General features: G+C 38.1%; 1 protein-coding gene across 1 annotated transcript in view; it reads right to left on the reverse strand.

Moving 5' to 3' along the window:
- LOC119529475 (UDP-glucuronosyltransferase 2A3-like) overlaps window positions 1-22890 on the reverse strand; it is a 42887-nt gene that overhangs the window by 13695 nt on the left and 6302 nt on the right. The window lies entirely within an intron of this gene.

Genomic DNA, 22890 nt, shown 5'->3' on the forward strand with positions numbered 1-22890 from the left:
CCCAATTTGCCAGCTTCAGAGTCAATGTATTTATATCCTCAAGATATCTGGATGTACGTATCTGACATCCTGCTGTGATTATAAATACCCTGATGAATTTGATGTGTATGACATTTATATGGCATCTTTAGAAAAACCAAGCTTAAAGCATTATGCAGATTTCAGTACTAAAAGCAGCCATTCACAATGACAATTATGATATGGATTAAAATAAAAGAGAATGAAATTGCACAGAATATATAAGTGTTGATAAATAAATTCATAAGACTTATTTGGAATAGTATTCTATGAATCAAGAATAAATTAAAATTGATCATGAAACCTTTCCCTATAATTATATTATTCACATAAAATTTAATCACAGAAACAGTGGATAACTATAAATTAAATTTGAGCTATCAAGTAAATATTGTCATTGAATAAATCCATTAGTTAAAATCTGCACAGTGAGTCACATGCAATGGCTTTTATTTGCAAGAAATTCCTGAGGGCAGTGTCAATGCATGACCAAGTACTTTACTGTAGGTAAGGCAGACTGGATGGAACGTCACTGGGTGACAATTTTCAGATGTAACTCATATAACCTTTTTGGATGTCTAGAGAAAACTCTCCTAGTTTCCCTAAGTTATTAAGTTCTTGCCCAAGCCATGTGAATAAACTATTATGTACAATTTTTGGAAGTACAAAAAGGATATTGCTTGTTCTCCACTGCTCTTTAACTTTCTCTTTGGCAAGACTACAAATGTCCTTTCCTAACATTTTGGACAAAAACTACACTCTAAGGGATACCAGAGTAATAACATTCAGTTCCTGGATAGCTGGATGACTTTATAAGCAGAAATTTCTGTCTTACTTTGAGCAGTTACATTGAGAGAAATACATGTCTGTGCAACTGAGAGCATTGTATCTGTTATCTCTTTTTCACTGCAGCCTCTACTGCAAAGTTAAGTGGTTTAATTTAGGTGAGAAATGATGGTAGCTCTAACCAGGATAATGCCAATGGCTGTACTGAGTGAAATTCTTGAAATTTTTAGGGAATAGCTTACAGGAGTTTCTGGCAAATTGTTTGTGGAGTAAGAGAAAAAGAGACAGAAACATGTTGATGCTGGTATTTTTTATTTGAGTAAGTGCAAAAATTGTTTCATTATCAAATGGAGAAGATATCAGGAAGCACATGTTTCTTGTGGGGTACAAGCTGGAGCTCAGGTTTAAATAAGAAAATTATAAAATACAAGTTAACATCCAAATGTAGATATGGAGTAGGCATTTGGACTTATGAAGCTGCAGTACAGGGGAGAACATGCCACAAAGAAATGCAAATTTTTGAGTCTTCAACTTATAATTTGTAATTTAAGCCCTTTAATTGGATGAGATCATGAAATGATGCATTTAAGTTGGAATATAAATATTAAAAAACCAAAAATTGGGCCATTTCAAACTTAAAAAGCCCATAAGCTTAAGAATAGTATATGTATCCAGTGCAATCTTTATAATTATTAAGTAAAAGAATGCACTTAAGCAATCAGCATAAGAATGCTGTAAAGCTAAAAACAAGGAATGAAGTGAACAGGAAAAAATAGCATCAGTAATACAGAAACAAATCAAGTCATTCTCATTCATATGATAGATGCTCTAATCCTTAAAAAAATTTAGTCTACTGAATTTGATAATATATTAAAAAAAGATATCATGGAGAAGCTTGGTTCATTCTAACAACGGAATGATGATTGGATAGTTGAAAACATTAAAAATCAAAAGTATAATTCAATTCACCTGAATAACAAAGAAAGAAAAAAATCACGTATATCAGGCAATCAAAAACACAATATTATTCATACTTTTAAAATGTAGTAGCAGATTAGAAATTGGAAAGAATTTTCTTATTCAGATGAAAGACACCTACCAAAAGCCCAAATGGAATGTGACATTTTTATTGACTTATTACAAGCATTCTCATAAGATGAGTACAAGTCAATGATATGTGCGAATGACAATCTTAATTCAATAATATATTAATCCATTTAAAAAGAAAAAAAAAGAATAAGAGCACAGTAGATCTGGTGATCTAAACTTTTTGTAAATTTTATGACTGTCATATAGCATCCCCAAAATATCAGGTAATTAAAAAGTTTAAATAAGTCAGTTTGGTAATCTTTTTGGACACAGAAACAATATGAAATAACAATTTCAATTTCTATGCACTGGTAGCAATCAGAATTTTAACAAAATATATAATTCATCTCAAAAATATTTCAATAACTTTATTAATGTTGTGTAAGCCTTTTATGGTTAGAAGTTGTAAATCTTACTAATACCTGTTTATAAAAATTAAAAAGACAAAGATATCTGATTCATGCATCAGAAGTACAAATTCATAAAGATGTACATTCTTACCATATCAATCTACAGAGTCAATATAAATGCCATTAAAATCTCCAAATTTCAAGTTTTATAAACTTTAACATTTATAGATCATTATAAGTGATTGTTAAGGTGAGAGCCAAGAATTATCAAGGGACTCTGGAAAACGACTCTTTAATAAATCATGATGGACATTTTTTATTCCACTGCAAAGGAAGGAAGGAAGAAAGAAAGAATAATGTTGATTTTTAAAGTTTGAGGTAGAAAGATGATCAAATCTATATTAGTGTAAATAAAGAAGTATAATGAACATTTAGCAATTGCTCCTATTTGGTACACAGGAAAGTCAAAAGATGTACACAATACAAATGTTTAATAATGTATAGAAATATCTTAATGTGAAGAAAAGGTAAGTTAATAGGGGCAAATCAGTGGAAATGCAGATGAAATTATGTTTTATTATATCCAGTTTTGCTCTATGTGGATTTTTTAAACTATGTGTATTTGTTAATTTTATTATGAGATCAAGAATGAAACAATGCATATTCAGTTTTGCCTAGTGTAGAACATTAGCATATATAGCAATGAAAACCAATGAGAGTATTTGTAGCAAAAGAAAGCCTGTTAAAGATAACACAATTAAAAATTTGCCAGTATCTTAAGGATAAATTTAATCCACAATATTTATATATAGAAAAACATATCCTTTTCTTCTATTTGTTTATAATACAGCAAATTCATTCAGTCCTTTGCCCTGGTAAACTATGGTTTGGATTTGGGTAGTATCTGTAAATTCCTGAATAAATAGAAAAATGGAGAGCTCTTCTAGCAAAAGCAAAGATGCAAAAAATAGTTTCTTTAGAGTTGCTATTCTTGGGTACTGTAATATGTACTGGAGAATTAATCAATACAGCAGAACAATTCTCAAAATTTCTTTTCTTTTTTTCTAAATAGTACCTCCATTGCTTCAAAGCTGCTACATCTACAATTACACTTTATCCTTGTAGTCATCATTCCATCCACAGGTATTTAAAGAGGCAATTCAGTTCTGGAAAATAACGAGCAAACAGAAGAGCTGACTGATGTTTCCAATGCTGAAATTATATAGACCTCATGACACTTCACCATCTGGGTATATTCCAGAGGTCATACCCTGGCTCTGTGAGAATCATGCGGCCATAAGAAGAAGGGCCTTCTTGGAATAAAACCATAGTATTCTATAATGATTTGCCTTAGAAACATTTAGTCTCATAAAACATGTTTGGAGAAGAGAACCTAAGATGGTGGCTAGTTGAGACAGGGCAAAAAAACACCTCCATGAAAAATACTAGATAAAAACAAGAAAGTGACCCATAATACCAGTTTCAGTGATGCACCAGCTGGATAAGCTCTGCTAAAACCACAGGGACCATGCACTTGGTGAAACCGGGAGTCTACACTATGAAATGAGTGAGTAAGCTGGCTGAGAGCCCCATGGCCGCACTGCGGTGTGGGGAAACCAGGGGTTGGCGTTTGGAGATGGACTAGTTCTTTAAAAAAAAAATCCAGGAGCAGCTGCAGTTACGATGGTGAGAACCACACAGTGAAACATGGCAGGAGAGGGCTGTGCCAACCTCTCGGTGTCTGGCATGGAGAACAGACTGCTGCTGATTCCCTCATGGCTGGGGGGCAGAGGGGAGACCCAAAAAGAGAAAGAAACCACACTTCTTGCAGCCAGCTCCCCAGTGGGCTGGAGACACTCCTGCCCAGGGCTGTACCCAGAAGTGCATCAGGAAACCCAGTGTGACAGGGAGAGTATCTCATGGGACCATGCACATGCAACAATATCAGCCATGGACAGTGGGCTTGGGTGCATACACAGCTAGTTATCCTGAAGCTGGGAAGGCAGAGCTGTGCAAAAGGTGGGGGGTTGAGATGCCCCATTCAGCCATCTTTGCATCAGGCTGGGAGTGCCCCTGCATGGCCCAGAGGCCTGGGGCTTCCCTTGAGGGATGATGTGCACTTATGACATAGCACAGCCTTCCCTCAGGAGAAGTCCTGGAAGGTCACAGCTGAGAAAGGGGGCCCACTCAGAAAATCCAGGGATGCTACACCAATGCTAGGGACTTGTGGGTCAGCGGCAGAAAAAATCTGGGGCAAAACTAAAATGAGGGGTTAGACTCTTGCAACAGCCTTGACTCTCCAGGAACACCTGGGAGGTTTGATTATTAAAGCTGCCCTGCCTCCCTAACCATCCAGACACAAACCCCACAAGTTGTATTTTTTACAACTTGAAAGAACCCTATCAAGCAAAGCAAATGCCAAGAGGCCAAAAACAACAGAAAAATTTAAAGCATATGATAAAACCAGATAATATGGAGAACCCAATCCAAAACACCCAAATCAAAATATCAGAAGAGACACAGTATTTGGTGCAATTAATCAAAGGACTACAATCAAAGAATGAGAGCATGGCACAGGATATAAAGGACATGAAGAAGAACATGGCACAGGATATAAATGACATAAAGAAGACCCTAGAAGAGCATAAAGAGAAATTTCAAGAGTAAATAAAAAAAAAACAGAAAATCTTATGGAAATAAAAGAAACTTTTGGCCAAATTAAAAAGACTGGATACTCATAATACAAGAATGGAGGAAGTTGAACGTCGACTCAGTGTCCTAGAGGACCACAGAACAGAAAATGAAAGAACAAAAGAAAGAACAGAGAAAAAAATTGAAAAAAATCAAAATGGATCTCAGGGATACAATAGAGAAAATAAAATGTCCAAATTTAAGACTCATTGGTGTCCCAGAAGGGGAAGAGAAGGGCAAAGGTCTAGAAAGAGTATTCAAAGAAATTGTTGGGGAAAACTTCCCAAACCTTCTACACAATATAAACACACAAAGCATAAATGCCCAGCAAACTCCAAATAAAATAAATCCAGATAAACCCATTCCAAGACATATTCTGATCAGACTGCCAAATACTGAAGAGAAGGAGCAAGTTCTGAAAGCAGTAAGAGAAAAGCAATTCACCACATACAAAGGAAACAACATAAGACTAAGTAGTGACTACTCAGTGGCCACCATGGAGGTGAGAAGGCAGTGGCATGACATATGTAAAATTCTGAGAGAGGAAAATTTCCAACCAAGAATACTTTATCCAGCAAAACTCTCCTTCAAATTTGAGGGAGAGCTTAATTTTTGAAAGACAAACAAATGCTGAGAGATTTTGCCAATAGAAGACCTGCCCTACTTAAGATACTAAAGGGAGCCCTACCAGCATAGAAACAAAGAAAGGAGAGAGAGATAGAGAGAATTTTAACAGACATATATAGAACCTTAAATCCCAAATCACCAGGACACACATTTTTCTCTAGTGATCATGGAACTTTCTCCAGAATAGACCATATGCTGGGACATAAAACAAGCCTCAATAAATTAAAAACAAAAAAATTGAATATATTCAAAGCACAATCACTGACCACAATGGAATACAAATAGAAGTCAATAATTTTTGATTTGTAACTTCACTATTTACTTCCTACATGATATAAAATACACAAACTCTAATGACAAATCAGTGGTTTTGGACTCAATGTAAAATATGTAATTTTTGACAAGAACTATATAAAGGTGAGGGAATGGAGGAGCATAGGAGCATAGTTTGTGTGTCCTATTGAAGTGAAGGTGGTATCAAAGAAAAACAAGATTATTATGGATTTAAGAGGTTAAATTTAAGCCCCACAGTAAAAACAAAGAAATTATCAGAGAAAATGACCATAGAGATGAAAAGTAAAGTATGGGTTATGAGAAGTGGGGGAAGGGGTGATGGGGAGTTAAGAAATGAGGGTAGGGTTGCTGTTTGAGGTGAAGGGAAATTTCTAATGATGGAAAGTGGGAAGGTGATAGCATTGCAACATTCTAAATGTGATTAATCCCACTAATGGAATGCTAGGGAGAGGGGGTGGAATGGGAAGATTAGGTTGTATATATGTTTCCACAATTGAAAAAAAAAAAAGACAGTCTAAATAGATGACAACTGAATGCCAAGGATGATCCTGGATGGGATTTGAGGATGGAGGACAGGAGGCTCAAAGGGACACAGTTGAGACATAAGAAAAATCAAATAAAAGGAAATATAGAATGTAAGCTTTGTATCAGTGTTGAATTTCTTGAACTTCTTAGCTGTGCTTAATGGGATTGCATAACAGAATGTTCTTGTTCATGGGAATTGTATATGTGAATTACAGTGTTTGTTCAAGGATGTGTGCAGCTAGCTCTCATATGTTCAGAAGACAGAGCAATAGATTACGGGTGATAGGGAGGGAGGGAGGGAAAGAAAGAAATGGTGGTGTGACAGGATGTTGAAGTTGGTGGATTGGGGTATTGGGGGAGGGGGGTCAGGGTATGCTGGAGTTCTGTGTATGGGGTTTTATTGTTTTTGCAACTGTTCCTATAACTTTGAATTCATTTCAAAATAAAATAAAAAAAAACATGTTTAGAATCCTTATTTATTACATTATCAAGGCTCTAAAGAGGAAAATTCTCCACATATATTTTGGGGAGTAAAAATAGATATCAGGAAGCTGAATGTCACTCTTATCTTAAAGTCAATGAGCCAGTAAGAAACTCTCAACTAATAAGCATGATATTGTTTATACTAAAGCACATTCAATGGAAATGAAGCTAGACCTAGGAGTAGGAAGAAAAAGCCCTGACATTTTTCAAGTTTTTGTATGTGCTTTGAGCCACTAAAGGATGGTATACATATTTAATGGAGCAGATTAATGACTTCTTTGGTATGCAAACTTAGCTCCAGAATTCTCTGTGGAGTTGTGGTGGCCGATAGTGATGTAAAAGAGTGAGAAAATAGTTATTCTTCAGTGGAGCCCAAATAAAAGAGGTTAGGGAGCTGATGTCATCAACATGGCAACATAAGATTTCCACTGAAAAAGCACCCCCAAAGATAAAATGATAAATCCCACTTGCTTAGAACCCTGGATAATGGTGAAGAATCTGAAAGCATTCAACAGATGCTGAATTGAAGAAACTAAAACATATGAGGTAGCAAATTCTGTCCCAGACTGCTCTTATACCAATTTACCTCTCCCTCACTTGCTCCCATACAGCTTGGGAGTCACACAGGGACAACATGGTCCGGGGCCCTCCTACCATGGACAGGTACTATAGAGCAATTCACAGCAGTGAGTTAGAACTCCATGCATATCCAGGCACAGGGATGGAGTTCACAGAGACACAGTGCATGTAAGAGCTGCTGAGGAGAGCTTCATACAAAAGGGCCCCAATGGAAAGAAAAAATGGGAGAGACTGTGAGAGAAAAACTAGGATGACATGCTGTTCCCTCACTAAATCCAGTTTCAGTTGACTGGACCACCTAAACACAAAATGACTTTTCTGAAGTAAGCCATCTTTCTGGGATGACTCCATCTGGCTCCCTGGGCAGGATATATTAGCAGGAAAGAAACCAGAGGCAGTAAAGCCTCACAGAAAAAAGGGGACTAAACAGAAATGCTGTAAGACAGGATGGGTCCCAGAACTGAAAAATGTAAGGAAAAAGGAATACTATATGAGGGACAGAATTCAAGAAGATAATAGAAGCTGGGGAGGAAAGTCTGCATTAAAACACATGGAACAGATAAAGATTCCTGGAGAAGGATCAGAATAATGGGAGATCTCTCCTGGAGACGAAATGATTGCACAAAAAGTGCAATCTTAATAATAACAAGCAGTAGAGATTAAAATACACCAGAGGCTTACAGCAGATATGAACAGTTATGAACAGAGAGAACAAACAATCAGCAAGCTAGAAAACAGGACAATTGAAATCATATGGTCAGAAGAACAGATAGAGAAAATAATAGAACAAATTGAGCAGTGTCTCAGGGACTTGAATGACAGCATGAAGCGCACAGACATGGGCATCATGGGTGTACCAGAAGTAGAAGAGAAGGGAAAGGGGGCAGAAAGGATATTTGAGGAAATAATGGCCCCCAAATCCCCAAATCTTATGAAATAAATAAATATACATGTGCCAGTTTGAATATATTGTGTCCCCCAAATGCCATTATCTTGTGTGGGCAGACATTATCAGTTTTGATTAGATTATAATTCTTTGAGTGTTCCTGTGGAGATGTGCCCCACCCAACTGTGGGTGATGATTTTAATTGGATAACTTCCATGGAGTGTTGGCCAGCACATTGGGTGGGCCTTGATCAGTGGAGCCATACAAATGAGCTGACAGGCAGAGGGAACTCAGTGCAGATGAGAGTGAACTTTTAAAGAGGAGCTACAGCCAAGAGGGACACTTTGAAGAAAGCACAGGAGCTGCAGGTGAGAGACAGTTTAAAGATGGCTGTTGAAAGCAGGCTCTTGCTCCAGAGAAGCTAAGAGAAGACAAATACCCCAAGTGCAACTAAGAGTGACATTTTTGAGGCACTGCAGCCTAGAGAGGAATGTCCTGGGAGAAAGTCATTTTGAAACCAGAACTTTGGAGCAGATGCCAGCCACGTGCCTTCCCAGCAAACAGATGTTTCCAGACACCATTGGAAATAAACCAAATAACCCCCCTTTTATAAAAGCCAATCCATCTCTGGTGTTTTGCATTCTGGCAGTATTAGCAAACTAGAGCAATACATGTCGAAGAAATGCAACATCCTCCCAAAAGAATAAATCCTTATAGACTCTGGGACACACACTAATCTGAATATTAAATGTGAAAAAAAGATACTTTTTGAAAGCAGCAAAGAGAAAAGTGATTTGTGACATACCAGGGATCCTCAACAAAGCTAGCACCAATTTCTTATCAGAAACCATGGAAGTGAGAAAGCAGTGGTATCATAAATTTAAGGAACTGAAAGAAGAAAAAAAAACCAGCAAAATTCTTATCCAGCAAGACTGTCCTTCAAAGCTGAGGGACAATTTAAAATATTCACATATACACAGAAATTTTGCAATTTCATAAACAAAAGATCTGCCCTATGAGAATTCCTAAAGGGAGTCCTGAAGTTTGAAGGGAAAGGACAGAAGAGTGTGGCTTGGAGTAGTGTGAAGAAATGAGGATCAACCTTAAGGGTAACTAAAGGGTAAATGCAAAACCCAATAGCACTGTATCCTCAATATACAACTCTATTCTTTATTCATACAAAAATCAGATTACAATTGAAGAACAAAAAGGAATACTTCCTGATCATGGATATACAAAATATAAAGTGTTAAAATGGGACAAAAACAACATAAAGGGGGTGTGATGGTTAGGTTCATGTGTCAACTTGACCAGGTGATAGTACCCAGCTGTCTGGTCAAGCAAACACTGGCCTAACAATTGCTGTGAGGATATTTGTGGCTGGGTAATAAACCAACAGGCTGATTTATTAAATTATCAGTCAGTTGACTGCAGCTGTGACTGATGACTCACCAAAGGGCATGCCTTCCACAATGAGAGAATGCAATTGGCTGGATTTAATCCAATTAATCAGTTGAAGACTTATAAGCAAGGCAGATAGAGGACCTTCACTTCTTCTTTGGCTGCCCAGTGAAGCATTCCCTGAGGAGTTCGTCGAAGTTGCCAGTTCATTTCCTGAGGAGTTCATCAAACACATTCATCGAAGATCCCAGTTCATTTCCTGAGGAGTTCATTGAAGTTGCCAGCTCATTTCCTGAGGAGTTCATTGGATATCTTCCTTGGAGTTGACAGTTTGCTGACTGCTCTACAGAATTTGGACTCATGCATACCCACAATTGGGTGAGTCACTTTTACAATTTGATAGTCAGAGACACTGCTCATTGATACTGTTTCCCTAGAGAACCCTAACTAATACAGGGGGAAACAGGGATATGAGAGCAGAAAGCTTGTATGTTACTAAAGATATGTTATCTTTCCAAATTAGTAGTTTATAGAGGTAGATTGTGTAATATAAACCACAGTGTAACCACAAAGTATTTAGAAAATATTCAGAAACAGAAGTGAGAAAGGGGTCAGTCAGACCAACAGTACAGAGAAAGATGATTCAATAAAGGAAAAGAGAGACAAAGAAATGGATACAACATATAAAAACCAAAGGACCAATTGCCTGAAGTAAGTATAAAAGTAAAAAATACTGAATGTTATTAGATAAAACTTAGCAAAATACACAGATTGGAGAGGCAGGGCAAGATTGGCCACATAAGGAGGTGTGGAATTTAGCTCCTCACCTAGGGCAGTGAGTAAATAGCAAGAACTGTCTGAAATAGTAGTTTGTGGTACTTTCATGACCAGACACACAATGCAAAAGAGTGTGGAATGGGTGGAAAGGCTGAGAAAGCAATGAAAAAAATGTAAATAATTCCCCCAATCTGTGGAGTTAGGTGCCCTTCCTTCACTGACACTGAAGGCTGTTTTAGAGTCACTTTGCTGGGATAAAAGAAGCAGTCTCTTCTAGGGGTAAGAGAAGGAGAGTTCAAGCAAGCTCCAATTGTGGATTTAATTAAAAAATCTGGACAGCTGAATACAAGCTCCAGATACAGATACATCCAGAAAAAGCACAGAAAGATGCTCAGCAGCAAGGAGGTGGGGCTGATGGTGAAAAAAAAAAAAAAAAAGAAAGAAAAGAAAATAGAAGCTTTTGAAGTTGGATGAGCTCAAATAACAGGAAAAGGGAACAAAGAGCCACTTACAAACTTGGGCTCTTGATTAGCAAACCCAGGGTGCTTTATTTTATTTATTTATTCATTTTTTAATTTTCAGCAGTCCATTAAAGAAAGACCCAGGCATATTCAGTTACCAGCACTGCACCAGGCAAAGGTGGAGTTAAGGTAAGTCTGGGAAACAAATCTAACTAGTCAGTTGAAAGAGATGATTCTCTAAAGGGTTTAACTTCCACAACAAAGGGGCTAAGAGGGACCATAAAAAGTCTTGGCTCTCATTCAGAGAATTCAGACCCCAGGGATTGGAAAACAGAAACAGTTTAAGCCCCCTTTCTGCCTCAGCATATGTCTCAAGTCTGTCCCAGTCAGGAAAAGTGTCTGCTGATAATTAAAGGCACCACACACCTTTATGCTGTTGGGGAGCTGTGGGCTGACAACTGCCACCTGCTGGGCTGGATAGGAAAAGCAATGAACCAAGAGACATCAAAGGAAAGACTGGCATGCTGCTGTGTATTCTACCTGGGGAAACTTCATACCAATTAACCCATTTTTCTGAAACTTGGGCATGTCTTGAAAGGGAAAATTTGGCTGGGGTGTAGTCAATCCTATCTATGGAGATCATCTTCAAAAAACTTCCATATAATAGGCAGTGCAAGAACCAGAAAAACAGGAGCTGTGTATTGTGATCATTTAAATAGAAGCTATGCAAGAGGTCTAGAATAAGTTAAACTGATTGTCAAAGAACTGATAGAGAATAGAGGCAATCAAGAAAACCCTAGGTAAAAGAGAGAAAATGACCTTCAAGAATAAACTAATCAAAGAAATCAGATGCATGGACACCAGCAAAAACTCATGAGTCAAACTGGAAAGCATGAAGATATGGCCCAGTTAAAGGAACAAACTAACACCTCAACTGAGATACATGAGTTGAAACAACTAATAAAGATGTCCAAACACATATTCTAAATCAATTCAATGGGTTGAAGGAAAACATGTCAAAGAGTTGAGGAATACAAAGAAGACATAGAGTGACCATACAAAAGAAAATAAAAGCTTGAAAAAACAAACATGAATGAAGGGAATGGCAGGCATAATGGAAGAGATGAAATACACAATGGAGACACACAATAGCCATTTTGAAGGGAAAGAATAAAGGATTAATGAACAAAAATATAGGACATCTGAAATCCTACACACAAAAGAACACATAGGGAAAACAATGGAAAGCTACTAGCAGGGTCTCAGGGAAATGAATGACAACATGAAGCACATGTATATACATGTTATGGGTGTCCCAGAAGGAGAAGAGAAGGAAAAAGGAGCAGAAAGAATAATGGAGGGAATAACTGACAATTTCCCAACTCTTAGGAAAGACAAAATTACATGCCCAAGAAGTACAGCATACCCTACACAGAATAGGTCCAAATAGACCTTCTCCAGTAAAGTCACTAACTAGTTTGTCAAATGTCAAAGACAAAGAGAATTCTGAAAGCAGCAGGAGGAAAGTGATCCATTGCATAAAAGAGAAGATCATAAAACTATGGATGGACTCCTCAGAAGAAACCATGGAGGCAATAAAGCAGAGGAATTATGTATTTAAGATACTGTTCAAGTTTGGTAATGCTGCTGGAATGCAAAACACTGGAAATAGATTGGCTTTTATAAAAGGGGGTTTATTTGGTTACACAGTTACAGTCTTAAGGCCATAAAGTGTCCAAGGGAATGCATCAACAATTGGGTACCTTCACTGGAGGATGGCCAATGGTGTCCAGAAAACCTCTGTTAGCTGGGAAGGCACATGACTGGCATCTGCTCCAAGTTCTGATTTCAAAATGGCTTTCACCCAGGATATTCTTCTCTAGGCTTCAGCTCCTCAAAAATGTCACTCCATTGCTCTTGGGGGCATTTGTCCTCTCTTATCTTCTCCAAAGGAAAGGCTGCTTTCAATGGCCATCTTCAAACTTTCAAGCGCAGCTACTCTCTCATCTTCTGTGCATTCTTCAAAGTTTCCCCCTTGGCTGTGGCTCCTCTTCAAAATATCAATCTCAGCTGCACTGAGTTCCTTCTGTTTGTCAGCTCCTTAATATGGCTTCAGTGATTTAATTTAGATCCACCCTGAATGAATGGGGTAACACTTCAATGGAAATTATCCAATCAGAGTCATCACCCATAATTGGGTGGGGCACATCTCCATGGAAACACTCAAAGAGTTTTAATCATATCAACAATGATAAGTCTGCCCACACAAGACTGCATCAAAGATAATGGTATTTGGGGGGATATAATACATTAAAACTGGTGTATTCCACCCCCTGGACTCTCAAATGACATTATCTTTCCATATACAAAATACATTCATCCCACAACAATACCGCAGAAACTTAAATCATTTCAGTAACAATAGTTAAGTACAAGATCCTATCAAAAACAATTATTGGCCTTGTTGATACTAAGGCATAATTATGCTTTAGCTGTGGATCTGTGAACATAGAACAAGTTATGTGCTTCCAATATACAAAGGAGGGACATCCATAGGATAAACATTCCCATTGCCATAAGGAGAAACTGAAAGGAAAACAGGGTTTACAGGACCAAAACAGATCCTAAAACCTGCAGGACAACCTCTGTTAGATTTCAAAGACTGAGAGTCATTTACAGTATGATGTTCCACCCTTGGGGCTTGAGAGAGTGGGAGTCTAACCTTTCCTAAGGGCCTTTTTGGCAGCTCTTTCCTCTCCAAACACTGGGGTGAGTTCTCCAGCATATCCCCACATTGGGGAGACCATGTTCTCAGCCTCACCCTCCTCAAACAATGGGGCAGCACCTGAATTCCCTTCCATCTCTGGGGCACACACTCAACCTCTTCAGAACAGTACAGTGGCAGCCAGGCTGTTGCCAATTTCCTGGGACTGTGTCCACCCTCTTTGGGGCCTGGTGTGGCAAAACTCTTTGGGATCATCAAGGTGGAAGGTCCACCCTCGACCTCCAGGGCAAACTCACCCTTTCCATGCATGTGGGCCACTCCATTCTCCCAGCCCAAGGCCTCTTGACTCCAGACTTCCACCCTGGCTCTGTCTCTGAAGAAACTTTTCCATCAATTTGTTTCTTCCCTTTCTCCTCCAGTCCCAAGTGGCAGTGCCTCTGTCTGTAAAAAGCTTGCAAAAATTCTGTTGGCTTTGCATGAAGCACACATGGGTCAAAGGTGTCAGACAATAGGACTTTCCACAAATCCTTTCTGGATAACTCTACCTCCAATCTTGGCTTGTACTGAAATGGTAGCTGGGTTCCATGTCTTGTTACATCCTCATGTTGGGCTGTAGCCTCTGAGGTTTCACCCCCTGGAAGCTCAGAGTTTTTCAGGCCATCAATTTCTGGTTTCTTTGAAAACAATGTTTCATTTGTCAGCTTATCTCTGTCCTCTTGCATTTTCCTATAAGCTGCAAGTAAAAGCCAGGCTACTTCTATATTTTGCCTGGAGAGCTCATCAGCTAAATACTCCAGGTCATTGCTTTCAAATTCTGCCTTCCATCCAACACCAAGACTCAATTTTGCCAAATTCTCTGCCACTTTAAAACAAGGATTGCCTTTCTTCCAGTTTGCAACAACACAGTCATCATTTCTCCTCAAGGCCTCATCAGAAGTATCTTTAGAGTCCATATTTCCACAAACAGTCCCTTCAAAGCAGTTTAGGCCTTTTTTATTGAGCTCCTCACAATTCTTCCAAAATCTTCCATTATCCATTGAAAAAGCCGTTCCAATATGTTTTGTGTTTGCAAACTCATGAGCACCCCACTCCTGGTACCAAAATCTGTTTTAGTTTGCTAATGCTGTCAGAATGCAAAACACCAGAAATGGATTGGTTTTTATAAAAGGGGAGTTATTTGGTTACACAGTTACAGTCTTAAGGCCGTAAAGTGTACAAGGTAATGCATCAACAATTGGGTACCTTCACTGGAGGATGGCCAATGGTATCCAGAAAATCTCTGTTAGCTGGGAAGGCTTGTGGCCGGCATCTGGATTCAAAAGACTTTCTCCCAGGACATTCCTCTCTAGGCTGCAATTCCTCAAAACTGTCACTCTTAGTTGCTCTTGGGGTGTTTGTCCTCTCTTAGCTTCTCTGGAGCAAGAGTCTTCTTTCAATGGCCATCTTCAAACCATCTTTCATCTGCAGCTACTCTCTCAGCTTCTGTGCATTCTTCAAAGTGTCCCTCTTGGCTGCACTAGCTTGCTCCTTCTGTCTGATCTTACATAGCACTCCAGTAATTTAATTCAGATCCACCCTGAATGAGAGGGCCAACACTTCCATGGAAATTATCCAATCAGAGTCATCACCCACAGTTGGGTGGGGCATATCTCCATGGAAACACTCAAAGAATTACAATCTAATTAACACTGATAGGTCTGCCCACACAAGATTACATCAAAGATAATGGCATTTGGGGGGACATAATACATTTAAACTGGCACAGCGGGTGTTGAAAATGGGATGGTATATGGAAAAAAATAGTCAGTGCAAACTTGGGTTTATACTAAACAGTAACACTAATATTCTTCCATTAATTATAAGCAAAGGCTACAAACCAAATTTAAATGTCAGTAAGAGGAGATAAAATGGAGGGATATGAGATTCTTGTAATTGTTGTTGTTGTCTCTTTTAATCATTTATACTCATTTTATTTTTTCCTCTTCTTTCTTTGTGAGGAAACGGAAATGCTCTCATATAGATTTTGTTGGTGAATGTAGAACTATGTGATTTTACTGGGAGCAACTTACAGTTAACTTAGGATGGAAAGTTTAGTGTGTGAATAAAAGTGTTTAAAAATAAACAGATACAAGTGCTGAAGAAGGTGTGGAGAGAGATATATACCTACTCCCTGGTAAATATTTGCTGTTAATAGGGAATTAGAATGGCACAGCTGCTCTTGAAGGCAGCATATTGGTTTCACAGTAGGCTGGGTGTAGGGCTGCCATATGATCCAGTGACCCCATTATTTGGTGCATACTTGGAAGAACTGAAAGTGGGAACATGAACAGACATTTGAACACTGATGTTTACATCAGCATTATTCATGATTTGCAATGGATAGTGGTAACCTAAAGGGGCATGGATTGATAAACAGAGGGGCCAACACTGGTGTATACATACAATGGAATGTTGAGCTGCTGCAAGAAGGAATGAAGTTGTGAGGCATGAAACTAGGTAAATGATCCTTGAGGACCTTATGCTGAGTGAAATAAGCCAGAAACAAAAGGACAAATATTGTAAGTTCTCACTAATATAAAATATTTCTAATGAGTAAATGCTGAGAATTGAATTAGAGAGCATAGGTTATCAGGGGATAGGGCAGGGATAGAGATTGGGCATTCAATGATGAAGGAATACTGAATATTCAACAATCCTTTTTATAAAGGTTCCCTAATTGTAAACTCTTACAGTAGTCTCATCTATTACTGAGTTTAACTTAATTCTAAATTCTGAGATGCTGAACTCTTTCTGTATAACCTAGTAGTTTGCTGCAAATTTAGGTATCTGTGTGACACCTGAGAGTCAGAGTTAGATTTCTGCAGCTCTGAAAGTCAGCATTACTCCATACAGAAACTTTTAAAGAAGCTGAAAGGAAAATCAGACTATAACTGGAGATATGAAAGAAATGGACTTTGTTAGGAAAAAGGTAAGTTAGAATTCAGGGTAAGGGATGATATTGACTGTGCTTTAAAAATCCAACTTCTGTATGAGACCAAAGGAAGGGAGGTTTATTTGGTATGAAATTTACATTTTCTGTAGCACACTAACAAATTTAACCTCTATGGTCAGTTTATTTAAACAAAGTAATTACATTGAACCTAGAATAGGGTATGATATCTTGTTAATCTGTACAGGCTGATGTAATACCCCACTACATCACAGAATATTTTGGACTGAAAATAAAAAAGTATTTGCTATGTCCCCATGAGGGACTGGGGAAAAATGTGGAATTTCTGAACTTCACCACCTGGGGAATTCCTGCTATTCTCTTAAGCAATAATGGCTCCCAAATTAATGAACCAAATCTGCAATCATAAGTTGCCCTTATGAAACTTATCTCTCCAATGGCAAAGCTGAATCTAATTATTACAATGCATAAGAGTCACTCCCAGAGGGCCTGTTTTGTTGCTCAGATGTGGCCTGTATCTCTAATCCAAATCTGAAAATTAACTCGCTTCCCTCCCCCTTACATGGGACATGAATCCCAGGAGTGTAAGTCTTCCTGGAAAGTAGGACATGACTCTGAGAGATCAGCCTGGCCCTGGCACTGTGGAATTGAGAATGTTTTCTTGACCAAAAGGGGTAAAAGGAATGAAACAAAATAAAGTTTCAGTGACTAAGAGATTTCAAATAGAGTTGAGAGGTCATTTTGGAGGTTATTCTTATGCATTATATAGATATTCATTTACATTTCTACTGCAGTAGCATAGCTAGAGAGAAATAGCTGAATCACCTGAACTGGAATACAGTTGTCCTGATTCTTGAAGGTGATTGTATAAGTATATATCTTTTATGGTGTGACTTCGTAATTGTGAAAACCTTGCAACTGACACTCACTATATCCAGTGTATGGACTGAGGAGTAAAAAAAAAAAAAATAAGCCAAAAAATTAATAAATAAAGGGGGATTAAGGTTTAAGGTTTATAGGATGCTTTAGTGTTTTTTTGTTTTTTGTTTTTTGTTTTTTTTTTGCTATTTATTTATTATTATTTTTTGAAGTAATGAAAATATTCTAAAATTGATTGTGGTGATTAATGCACAACAATATGATGATACTCTGAGCCATTGGTTGTATACTTTGGATGAATTATATAGTGTGTGAATATATCTCAGTAAAATTGCCTTTAAAAGACACAGTTTGGGAGAACCTAAGATGGCGGCTAGGAGAGACAGGGCAAAAGAACACCTCTGTGAAAAATACTAGATAAAAGCCAGAAAGTGACCCAGAACACCAGTTCCAGTGATGCACCTGCTTGAGAAGTTCTGCTAAATCCACAGGGACCATGTACTTGGTGAAACCAGGAGTCTACATTCTGAAATGAGTAAGTAAGCATGCTGAATATGCAGCAGCCATGCTGCGTTGTGAGGAATATGTGTGTTGGTGTTTGGAGGTGGACTAGTTCTTTTTTTTAAGAAACCCAAAAGTGTCTGCACATACAGCAGCAAGAACTGCACAGTGAAGCATGACAGGAACAGGCTGTGGGTATGCCTCAATATCTGGCATGGAAGATAGCCTTTTGCACACCTGCTGCTAATTGTCTTGGAGCAAGGAAAGCAGAGGTGAGCCAAAAGGGGAAAATAACCATGCCCTTTGCAGCCATCTTCCCAGCAGGCTGGGAATGCTCCTGCCCGGTGCCAGTGCCACAGCCCAGAGCTGTGCCAAAAAAAACCCCACTGTGACAGGAAGTGTTTCCAGCACCATGTGCACATGCCACAACATTGGGCATAGACAGTAGCCTTTTGTGCACCCACAGCTAATTGTCCCAGAGCTGGGAAGATGGAGCTGTGCAAAAAAGGGGAAATTAACATGCCCCACACAGTCATCCTTACAGCAGGATGGGAATGCACCTATATGGCCCAGTGGCCCAGAACTTCCCTTGAGTGATGGTGCACACTTGTGATGTAGCACAACCTTCCATCAGCAGAGGCCCTAGAAGGTCACGGCTTGGAAGAGGGACCCACCTGGAAACTCCAGGGACCATACAACAATACCAAGGACTTGTCAGTCAGGGCAGAGACAATCTGTGGTGAGATTGAACTGAAGGTTTAGACTCTTGCAACAGCCTTAAATCTCCAGGAATACATGAGAGGTTTGATTATCAAAGCTGCCCTCCCTCCCTAACTGCTCAGACACACATCCCACATTCAGAGTGGACAGCACCAAAAACACACCCAAATGTTGTGCACCAGTTGGACCTCATAAGAATCAGACTTCCACACCACAGAGACAAAGTTGGGGAGAACTCACTTGAAGGGAATAGGTGACTTGCAGACCCCATCTGCTGGTTACTTAGAGAAAGTGTTCGCACAAAGGTGTAGATCTAACAAATTAGATATTAGACTTTGAATAATCCTACATATACTGAATGAATTCTATCAAGTAAAGCAAATGCCAAGAGGCCAAAAACAACCAATAATTTTAAAGCATAGGATAAAACCATGTGATATGGACAACCCAAACACAAACAACCAAATCAAAAGATCAGAGGAGACAGAGCACTTGGAGCAATTAACGAAAGAACTAAAGACCAAAAATGAGAACATGGCACAGGATATAAAGGACATGAAGAAGAGTATGGCATGGGATATGAAGGACATGAAGAAGACCCTAGAAGAGCATAAAGAAGAAATTGCAAAAGTAAATAAAAAAATAGATGATCTTATGGAAATGAAAGAAACTGTTGACCAAATTAAAAAGAACCTGAATCCTCATGGTACAAGACTAGATGAAGCTGAACAATGAATCAGTGACCTCAAGGGCCACAGAACAGAAAATGAAATAACAAAATAAAGAATGGGGAAAAAATCAAAAAAAATTTAAATGGACCTCAGGGATATGATAGATAAAATAAAACATCCAAATATAAGACACATTGGTGTCCCAGAAGAAGAAAAGAAGGGTAAAGATCTAGAAAGAGTAGCCATAGAAATTGTGGAAAACTTCCCAAACCTCCTACACAACATAAATACACAAAGCATAAATTCTCAGTGAACTCCAAATAGAATAAATCCAAATAAACCCACTCCAAGACATATTCTGATCAGACTGTCAAATATTGAAGGGAAGGAGCAAGTTCTGAAAGAAGCAAGAGACAAGCAATTCACCACATACCAAGGAAACAACATAAGACTAAGTAGTGATTACTCAGCAGCTTCTGTGGAGGTGAGAAGGCAGTGGCATGATGCATTTAAAATTCTGAGAGAGAAAAATCTCCAACCAAGAATACATTATCCAGGAAAGCTCCCTTTCAAATTTGAGGGAGAGCTTAAATTTTTCACAGACAAACAAATGCTGAGAGATTTTGCTAATAAAAGACCTGCCCTACTTCAGATACTAAGGGAAGCCCTACCAACAGAGAAAGAAAGAAAGGAGAGAGAGAGAGATATGGAGAAAGTTTCAGTACCAAAGAGATTCAATATTGGTTCATTAAAGGACAATGAGAGAGAGGGGGAAAAATATATCTGACCAACACAAACCAAAGGATAGGATGGCCGATTCAAGAAATGCCTTCACAGTAATATCATTGAATGTAAATGGATTAAACTCCCCAATTAAAAAATATAGATTGGCAGAATGGATCAAAAAATATGAATCATCAATATGTTGCATACAAGAGACTCATCTTAGACACAGCGACACAAAGAAATTGAAAGTGAAAGCATGGAAAATATATTTCATGCAAGCTACAGCCAAAAGAAAGCAGGAGTAGCAATACTAATCTCAGATAAAATAGACTTTAAATGCAAAGATGTTATGAGAGACAAAGAAGGCCACTACATACTAATAAAAAGTGCAATTCAACAAGAAGAAATAACAATCATAAATGTTTATGCATCCAGTCAAGGTGCCACAAAATACATGAGACAAACACTGGAAAAACTAAAGGAAGCAATGGATGATTCCACAATTATTTTGGGAGACTCCAAGACATCACTCTCTCCTATAAATAGATAACCAGACAGAAGACCAGTAAAGAAAATGAAAACCTATACAATCAGATAAACGAATTTGATTCAACAGACATATATAGAGCATTTCATCCCAAATCACTGGGATACACATTCTTCTCTAGTGATCACGGAACTTTCTCCAGAATAGACTATTTGCTAGGACATAAAACAGGCATCAATAAATTTAAGAATATTGAAATTATTCAAAGCACATTCTCTGACCACAATGGAATACAATTAGAATTCAATAACCATCAGAGACTTAGAAAATTCACAAACACCTGGAGGTTAAACAACACATTCCTATAATAAATGGTTTATAGTGCAGAATGTAGGGTAACTAGTGATAGATAGCAATTAATGACAGGGAAATGATAACCCAATAAGAACAGATAAGCTATTGTGGGTAAGTTTAATGTTCTGGGAATGCCCAGGAATGACTATGGTTTGTTAATTTCTGATGGGTATGATAGGAACAAGTTCAAAGGAATGTTGCCATATTAGGTTATTTTCTTAGAGTAGAGTAGGAACATGTTGGACTCCCTCATTATGGTTTGTTTGAAATGTGTTTTTACTGTATGTTTTTTTATTTTTTTGATATAGTTGATTTTAAAAAAGAGTTAATTAAAAAAAATGAAAAAAAATATGCACAGCCTCCTTGAGGGACTGGTGGAGAATGCAGGGGTTTTGGGCTCCCCCACCTTGATGGTTGCTAATGTTCTCACAGACATAGAGGACTGGTGGTTTGATGAACTGAGCTCTCTACCACAGGAATTGCCCTTGGGAAGACTGTTGCTGCAAAGGAAAGGCTAGGCCTCCCTATAATTGTGCCTAAGAGCCTCCTCCCGAATGCCTCTTTGTTGCTCAGATGTGGCTCCCTCTCTCTACCTAAGCCAACTTGGCAGGTGAAATTACTGCCCTCCCCCCTACATGGAATCTGACACTCAGGGGAGTGAATCCCCCTGGAAACATGGAATATGACTCCCAGGGAGGAATCTATACTTGGCACCATGGGCTGGAGAACATCTTCTTGACCAAAAGAGGGATGTGAAAGGAAATGAAATAAACTTCAGTGGCAAAGAGATTCCAAAAGGAGCCAAGAGGTCACTCTGGTGGGCACTCTTACACACAATATAGACAACCCTTTTTAGGTTCTAATGAATTGGAATAGCTAGCTCTAAATACCTGAAACTATCAGTCTATAACCCAGAAACCAATCTTATAGACAATTGTATAAAAATGTAACTTATGAGGGGTGACGATGTGATTGGGAAAGCCATACCGACGATACACCCCTTTGTCTTGTTTATGGACAGATGAGTAGAAAAATGGGCAAAGAAAAAAAAGTCACCCAGTGTTCCTTTTTACTTTAATTGTTCTTTTTCACTTTAATATTCATTCTTAATATTTGTGTGTGTGATATTGAAAATGTCAAAAATTAATTTTGGTGATGAATGCACAACTATATAATTGTATGGTAAACAATTGAATGTATGCTTTGTATGGTATGACTGCACTGTATGTGAATATATCTCAATAAATATGAATTTAAAAAAAAGACAAAAAAAAAAAGACACAGACTGGAAAAAACCTGATAAAAAGCTTGATCCAATTGACTATATGTCAATTACAAGAAACTCTCCTGAGACCCAAAGGTACAAATAGGTTGAACATTACAGGATGGAAAAAGATTATCCATGCAAATAGTAACCCAAATATCTGGGTAGCTATAGTAATGTAGGATAAAGTAAACTTTAAAAAATAACAGTTATGAGAACAAAAAAGACAGTATATATTGATAAAAGGGGCAATCAACCAAGAAGAATTAACAATCATAAGTATTTATGCACCTAACTTGGTGCCCCAAATTACATGATGCAAACATTGGAATAAAAGAAGAGAGAAATAAGTACCTCTACAGCAATATTTGGAGAGTTCAATGCAACACTTTCACCAATAGATAAAACATTAAGTGAAAGATTAATAAGGAAACAGAGAACTTGAATAATATGAGAAATGAACTAGACCTAATAAACATATACAGAACACTGCATCTCAAAAGAGTCAGATATACATTCTTTTGAAGTGCATATTGATCATTTTTCTGGAGAGACCACGTGTTGGCTCACAAAACAAGTCTCAATAAATTTATAAAGATTCAATCATACAAAAAAAATTCTGTGACCATAACAAAATTAAGCTGGA

This window comes from Choloepus didactylus, chromosome 3 (genome assembly GCF_015220235.1).
Source record: "Choloepus didactylus isolate mChoDid1 chromosome 3, mChoDid1.pri, whole genome shotgun sequence".
NCBI lineage: Eukaryota > Metazoa > Chordata > Mammalia > Pilosa > Megalonychidae > Choloepus > Choloepus didactylus.